This window comes from Oncorhynchus kisutch, linkage group LG15, assembly GCF_002021735.2.
Source record: "Oncorhynchus kisutch isolate 150728-3 linkage group LG15, Okis_V2, whole genome shotgun sequence".
Taxonomy (NCBI): Eukaryota; Metazoa; Chordata; class Actinopteri; order Salmoniformes; family Salmonidae; genus Oncorhynchus; species Oncorhynchus kisutch.
The window spans coordinates 65085920-65094729 of record NC_034188.2 but is presented as its reverse complement, the minus strand read 5'-3'; positions in this window follow the sequence as shown (position 1 = coordinate 65094729).

Here is an 8810-nt window from a genome sequence, read left to right as displayed (position 1 = left end):
TGCAATGGCAGATTCAGTGGTTTCCATAAGGGGTCTGTTGTCAGTCGTTTCTCTTGTGGTCATATAACCATGTGTTTTAACTGAATATATAACTTCCACTCTGTAGATTTTAGACTTCCCATAGCCAGGTCAGGTTAGTCAGGACACCCCACACCTAACAATGTCACACTAGTCTAATCAGGGATAATTCAATCAATCCCTAGTCAACAACCTGTGGATAATAGCCACTGATTCCATTTAGGGCACTTCTTGTTTAGATACAGGTAGGCTACACTATCCATTTCATCTTAAGTAATCCCATGTTAAAAAGAAATAGCACTGCAGTGAGTTGAACCAGGGGAATAATCTACCACCTACTCAATCATGTTTGGCTATTGCTGTAGGCAGTGGCAATTTTAGCATGTAAATATTGGTGGGGCAAAAAAAAAAATGGGATGCATGCCAGCAAAGCCACTACACAACACAACATTAAACAATGCATTAATTTCACTATAACGGTGACAAACGGTGCCCACAAACTGTCAGGGCCTACATAAAGCTGTCCTAACAGCAGTCCTAATACATTACCACTGTTACACCTGGCTATCAGCGCAGCCTTGTCTGGCAGCGAAACAGTTCATTCAGCCTAATTTACTGCCTTTTAAAAAAACATATCTGATATGGCTGACTTGCTTAAACAAATGTGGTTTCTAATGACAACTGAGATGTACAAACTATGTCATAAGGGGACAACAAGCGGATAAGAAGCAATTTGTAATTTAGATTAAGACGTTAATGAGCGAGCTAGGACGAACATAGTCAATATAACTATTTGTTTTGCACTCTTGAAATGTACAGAATTGAGAACATCGGCTGTTCTTATGGTGTTCTCACAGTACACCAAGTCAGGATAAATAAAGGGGGCATATAAACAGATATTGAAAGCTCTTAAAATTACTGTTGTGCCTCGTCTCTTACAAAAGCTTTCCAGAACATGCAAACTGCTTTTTATACTGTTCAACATGCCTTGTGTCAATTGAAGCTTATCCTCAATACTGACAAAACTAAACTAATGGTGTTTTCCATTGCAAGAAATAGACCTCTGAACCTTTCACCTATTACTACCTGTCAGGGCAAGGAGATTGAGGTTGTAACTTCATATAAATATCTTGGAATTTTAATTGATGACGTCCTCTCTTTTAAATAAGGCCTATTTTCTTTTGAAGCCAGAAGGAGGCTAGTATCAGCTACATTTATGCCTTTACTAGACTATGGGGATATTTTATATATGAATGCTTCCGCTTGTAACGGCCGTTGTTGGTGGAAGAAGGTGAGGACCAAGGTGCAGCGTGGTATGTGTCCATATTTATTAGAATGAACACGGAAATAACAAAAATAACAAAGAGAAACGACCGACAACAGTTCTGGCTGGTGCAGACACACAACAGAAAACAGGCTCCCTAAATATGGTTCTCATTCAGGGACAACGAATGACAGCTGCCTCTGATTGAGAACCATACCAGGCCAAACACAGAAATAGCAAATCATAGAAAAACTAACATAGACAACTCACCCAACTCACGCCCTGACCATACTAAAACAAAGACATAACAAAAGAACGTGACAGTACCCCCCCCCCCCCAAAGGTGCGGACTCCGGCCGCAAAACCTGAACCTATAGGGGAGGGTCTGGGTGGGTGTCTGTCCGCGGCTCTGGCGCGGGACGTGGACCCCACTCCACCAAAGTCTTTGTCCGCCTCCTCAACCGCCTCCGTGGCCCCTTTTGAGCGGCGACCCTCGCCGCCGACTTCGGACTGCGGACTCTAGCAATGGGTCCCGAATGGACAGGAGAATCCGGGCAGCACCGGACAGGCGGGAGACTCCGGCGGCTCCTTGCTGATGGACGGCTCTGGCGGCTCCTGGCTGACGGACGGCTCTGGCGGCTCCTGGCTGACGGACGACTCTGGCGGCTCCTGGCTGACGGACGGCTCTGGCTGCTATGGAGGCTATGGCGGCTCCTGACTGACGAGCGGCTCTGGCGGCTCCTGACTGACGAGCGGCTACGGCGGCTCCGGACAGACGGGCAACTCTGGCAGCACCGGACAGACGGGCGACTCTGGCAGCTCCGGACAGATGGGCTACTCTGGCAGCTCCGGACAGACGGGCGACTCCGGACAGCTCCAGACAGACGGGCGACTCTGGCAGCTCAGGACAGATGGGAGACTGGCAGCTCAGGACAGACGGGAGCACCTGTAGGGTGGAGACGGAGAGACAGCCTGTTGCAGGGGGCTGCCACCGGAGGGCTGGTGCGTGGAGGCGGCACCAGATAGACCGGACCGTGGAGGCGCACTGCAGGTCTCGAGCACCGAGCCTGCCCAACCCTACCTGCCTGAATGCTCCCCGTAGCCAGGCCAGTGCGGCGAGGTGGAATAGCCCGCACTGGGCTGTGCTGGCGAACCGGGGACACCATGCTTAGGGCTTGCGCCATGTACCCCGGTCCGAGGAGACGCACATTTTTATTGTTCAGAAATGTGGTGGGTACTCTCTTCGGTTGCTGGACTATATCCTGCTAAGTGTTCCAAATGTCCGAACTGAATTTGGTAAAAGGGCTTTTAAGTTCTCTGCTCCATCGTCTTGGAACACCTTACAAAATACTTTTAAACTGGAAGAACTTGTCCCGATTGGTGTTTTTAAATCACAGATGAAGGATTTTGAGGCTGATTCCCTGACCTGTCAATGTTTTTAATTTGCTGTTTTATACTCCTGTGAATTCAATGGTTTTTACTAGATTACTTGTAGTTTTTCATGTTGTCTGTAATTTTTTTGTAATGACTTGGTGCTGCCTATCTTGGCCAGGGCGCTCTTGAAATATAAATTTTAATCTCAATGAGCCCTTCCTGGTTAAATAAAATAAAGGTTAAATACAATTTTTTAAATAAAAAATATTCAATGATTACATTTCTCTAAAACAGGTTATAGGCTGTTATGTGCACCACCAAGTCAGAACAATAGGTGGAATTAAGAGGGGTACATTTATTTAAAAAATTAGGGGGAGGCACATGGGCTACAAACATCTCACTACACAACAAACACTAGTATTACTTTCTTAGCTACAGTATAAATATCTCCCTGGCATATTACATCATTTATGTAGCAGCATAAAATACATTTTTGGACTTACCTTGTTGTGCTGTGCTCACTCGAACAACACTCGTCATCAAAGTCTGGAATTCTCTGGATTTATGGTGCTTTCAAAACAACTGGGAACTTAGAAAAAAACAAGGTTGAATCATGTTGATGTCATTGATCTTCAGGTCGTAGCTCTAGAAAGAGGCCGGATTTACAATTCCGAGTTGGATGACTGTTCAAAGCTTTTTTTCCCAGTCGGAGCTCGTTTATTCCCGAGTTCACAGTTGTCTTGAACTCAGTGAAGTCAAGTTCTCGCAGTTCCAAGTTAACAGTTGTTTTGAGTGTGGCATAAATCTTCATTGACAGCATGTCACGGATGTCGTTGGAAGGAGACCAAGGTGCAGCGTGGTGAGTGTACATTTTGTGTACATTTTCTTTTATTATTGTAAATGTCGCCAACAAAACAAGAAACAAAATAAACAACCGTGAAGCTTACGAGGGCTAAGTGCCACAAACACAAGTCAACTACCCACACTGAAAGGAGGGAAAAAGGGCTACCTAAGTATGATTCCCAATCAGAGACAACGATAGACAGCTGTCCCTGATTGAGAACCATATACACAGGCAGTTAGGAAAGCTAAGGCTAGCTTTTTCAAACAGAAATTTGCATCCTGTAGTACTAACTCAAAAAAGTTCTGGGACACTGTAAAGTCCATGGAGAATAAGAGCATCTCCTCCCAGCTGCCCACTGCTCTGAGGCTAGGAAACACTGTCACCACCAATAAATCCACTATAATTGAGAATTTCAATAAGCATTTCTCTACGGCTGGCCATGCTTTCCACCTGGCTACCCCTACCCCGGTCAACTGCCCGGCACCCTCCACAGCAACCCGCCAAAGCCCCCACCATTTCTCCTTTACCCAAATCCAGATAGCTGATGTTCTGAAAGAGCTTCAAAATCTGGACCCCTACACGCTCAAGGTCCTAAACGACATCATAACCGCCATCGATAAGAGACATTACTGTGCAGCCGTATTCATCGACCTGGCCAAGGCTTTCGACTCTGTCAATCACCACATTCTTATTGGCAGACTTGACAGCCTTGGTTTCTCAAATGATTGCCTCGCCCGGTTCATCAACTACATCTCTGATAGAGTTCAGTGTGTCAAATCGGAAGGCCTGTTGTCCGGATCTCTGGCAGTCTCTATGGGGGTGCCACAGGGTTCAATTCTCGGGCCGACTCTCTTCTCTGTATACATAAATGATGTTGCTCTTGCTGCTGGTGATTCTCTGGTACAGCTCTACACAGACGACACCATTCTGTATACTTCTGGCCCCTCTTTGGACACTGTGTTAACTAACATCCAGACGAGCTTCAATGCCATACAACTCTCTACAACTACAAATACCTAGGTGTCTGGTTAGACTGTAAACTCTCCTTCCAGACTCACATTAAGCATCTCAAATCCAAAATTAAAACTAGAATTGGCTTCCTATATCGCAACAAAGCATCCTTCACTCATGCTGCCAAACATACCCTCGTAAAACTGACCACCCTGATCCTCAACTTCGGTGATGTCATCTATAAAATAGCCTCCGACACTCTACTCAACGCAATGCAGTCTATCACAGTGCCATCCGTTTTATCACCAAAGCCCCATACACTACCCACCATTACGACCTGTACGCTCTCGTTGGTTGGCCCTCGCTTCATACTCGTCGCCAAACCCACTGGCTACAGGTTATGTAGAAGTCTCTGCTAGGTAAAGCCACACCTTATCTCAGCTCATTTGTCACCATAGCAGCACCCACTCGTAGCATGCGCTCCAGCAGGTATATCTCACTGGTCACCCCCAAAGCCAATTCATCCTTTGGTCGTCTTCCCTTCCAGTTCTCTGCTGCCAATGACTGGAACGAACTGCAAAAATCTCTGAAGTTGTATCATATCTCCCTCACTAGCTGCACCAGCTGTCAGAACATCTCACAGATCACTGCACCTGTACATAGTCCATCTGTAAACAGCCCATCTATCTACCTACCTCATCCCCATACAGTATTTATTTATTTATCTTGCTCCTTTGCACTCCTTTGCACCGTTGCTGGAGGCTCTGGACTGAAGGATGTCGCTGGAGGCCGTCGCTGGAGGCTCCGGACTGGAGGCCGTCGTTGAAGGCTTCATAACATGACTCCTCACTGGAGGCTTCATGCCATGGATCATCACTGGAGGCTTCTTGCCATGGATCATCACTGGAGGCTTCTTGTCATGGATCATCACTGGAGGCTTCTTGCCATGGATCATCACTGGAGGCTTCGTTCTGGGCGCAGGCACAGGACTCACCAGGCTGGGGAGACACACAGGAGGCCTGGTCCTTGAAGCAGGCACAGGACTCACCGGGCTGGAGAGACACACAGGAGGCCTGGTGCGTGGGGCGGGCATCGGATACACTGGGCCGTGAAGGCGCACTGGCGTTCTCGAGCGCAGAGCTGGCACAACCCGTTCTGGCTGGATGCCCACTTCCACCCGGAAAATGCGGGACGCTGGCACAGAGCACACCGCCCTGTGAATGCTCACTCGAGACACCGTGCGCATCACCCCATAACACGGTGCCTGACCAGTCACATGCTCCCCACGGTAAGCACGGGGAGTTGGCTCAGGTCTAAACTCTGACTCCGCCAATCTCCCTGTGTTCCCCCCCAAAAAATGTTTTGGGGGCTGCCTCTCGTGGCTGCTTCACTGACTTGCCTCCTCATATCGCCCCCGCTCTGCCTTAGCTGCCTCCATCTCCTCCCTCGGACGGCATTACTCCCCGGCCTGCGTCCAGGGTCCCATTCCATCCAGGATCTCCTCCCATGTCCAGGAGTCCTCTTTACCACGCTGCTTGGTCCTTTGGTGGTGTGTAGTTCTGTCACGGACGTCGTTGGAAGGAGACCAAGGTGCAGCGTGGTTAGCATACATTTTCTTTTATTATTGTAAATGTCGGCAACAAAACAAGAAACGAAATAAACAACCGTGAAGCTTACGAGGGCTAAGTGCCACTGACACAAGTCAACTACTCACACTGAAAGGAGGGAATTGATTCCCAATCAGAGACAACAATAGACAGCTGTCCCTGATTGAGAACCATACCCGGCTAACACATAGAAACACAAATCATAGAAATAAAGAACATAGAATGCCCACCCAAATCACACCCTGACCAAAACAAAAAGAGACATAAAAAAGGCTCCTTATGGTCAAGGCGTGACACAGCATGCCCAATGTTGAATGTTTATCATTTTAAACTTGGAAAAGAGCCCCATATTCCCAGATTTGGGACCACACAGCCACTCCACTGAATAGCAGGCTAGTGATTGCTTTGCAATGCTTTCAGTTAGCCACTGTCACTGATTCCTTCCAAACCACTCATTGTTGAATTTGCGATTTCAAACTTGTTGTGTAATGTGTATGTCCAAAGGCAAATTAGCACTTTTATCTATAATTTCTCTTCATAATTTCTCTTCATATGACAGGCATTTAAAAGGATTTTCCAGTAGATTGTCGACTTGATTCATGATGAAAGTATGGTGTTGACATGATCAGTCCAAACAAAGCTACTGTACATATAATGTTACTTGACGTCATTTTATCTGTGGCCAATGACCTTAAACCTTCTTGGATGGGCACTTCTAATGTAACTCTATGGCAGCACCCAAGGAGCTACAATTTTCTAGCTCTACCCTTAGACTTGGCGGTGACGTAGTGTCCCCATGAGTGACAGAACACTGAACCATGACCACCACCACCACCACCACCCCCGAAAGCACTGAGCTAGGTTGAAAGACCTGCATTTTGGAGCTGCCTTACTCAAGAAAACAAAAAAGAGACCATGTTTGTATGCGGCTTTATTAACTCAATGATATATATTTTTTTACATGGTTTGCAAACTGATATGTGACATGTATTATGTATGCCCTACCTGCCCTGAATGATGGGTCGCCAGTGGCTATAGGACTTCTTCAAGGAGGCTAAAGCTGCACGTAACACCCTGGACCAGAGCTACTCAAGGACCATATTCTTACCATCTGTCTATAATACCTATATTATTCCATGGTAGTTACATAGGCAGGTACAGTGTAATTATGGTGTAGGGAGGTTGAAATATTAGTAGTGAAATCATTAAATGTGAGAGAAATGATAGGTCTTCAAGTATCTTTAACTAAATAAAGAGAAGGTAGAGTGTAGGCGTGGAACGCATCGCTGTTTGTTGTAAACATTTCACAAAAATATCTTGCACAGTTTGCACACCCAGTTTCCACCCATCACCACTTCCTCCTCTCTCGCCTGACTTGACTCTGAGGTTTAGGTTGTCTTGACAACAGAGGACATATCTCTTTTAAAAGTCATTTCACAAGTTTCAGTTGTGCCTATTACATATAGCCCATTATCTGCTGCTGTAAACTGGGGTAGAGTTATGTGTTAGTGTTCTTCTCTGTTGGCAGAATGCATTAGAAGACTCACTACTGTAAGTCATTCTGGATAAGAGAATCAGCTACAGTAAATGACTCAAATGTAAAATGGAAGACAAAAGAATAAGCAGTAGCGTAACCTATCCCATCAAATATTTTAAAGCAATGAAAAGCTGATATCTGCACCTCCTCTTTTTTTTTTAAACAGGTTATGGATCAATTAATTAAACCATGTCTGAGATACACCCTCATAAGACATACGTGTTCTTTTTACTCCTATACTCCTTTAATAGTGGATATATTCTATTAAAAGCCACAAAAAAAATTGGTGTGAATACCATCAAAGGTTCAGCACATCCTGAGCTTTTGATCTCTTCTCTAGGTTATAGTCAACATGGACAGCACGTCAATATGTCAAATCAATTTGAAAGCGATCAATAGAATATGCATACATTTCACAATATCTAAGTAGCACATTTATTAATTAGGCGGTAGGTAGCCTAGTGGTTAGACTGTTGGGCCAGTAACAGAAAGGTTGCTGGATTGAATCCCTGAGCAGACAAGGTAAAACATCTGTTGTTCTGCCCCTGAACAAGGCACTGTTCCCCATAATTGTAAATAAGAATTTGTTCTTAACTGACTTGCCTGTTTAAAAAAAAAAGTTATGTTCTGCTTTCCCTTAAAAGAGGGGACCTCTGACTGTGTCCCAAATGGCACCCTATTCCTCATATAGTGCACTACTTTTTTCCAGAACTCGATGGGCCCTGGTCAAAAGTAGTAATTCTGTCATCAGTGAAGATGTCTGTCTATGTGGGCTGTATGGGCGTAGGTTGGTTGGTGTATCTCAGAGACAGAGGAGAGATCGCTGTAGAGGGACTGTTAGACCTCTTCCTGTGGTTTACACCACGTGACTACGAAGCTTAATAAGAACACCACTGTTAGTTCACACTTCTGTTTCTGCTGGGATAGAGGAGAGAAAGATGGTAAGACCGTGTGATATACTGACTGAGACATATTCATTGAATTTAATTTTGTATAAAACATATGAGAGGTTTACTGTATGGTGGCAGTAATATATTGTAACATTTTATTGGTTCTAATGTTTGAGACGATTTTAGTACACTTTTATAAATTATGAGATCATTTTGTTACACATCCGCAATGTATTACAAAAGAAACATCACGTTTTTGTGACGATTTAGTTAGTTCTTGTTTTGAATTTGCTCTACGGATTGGACTGAGGAGGGGTTCTGAGCA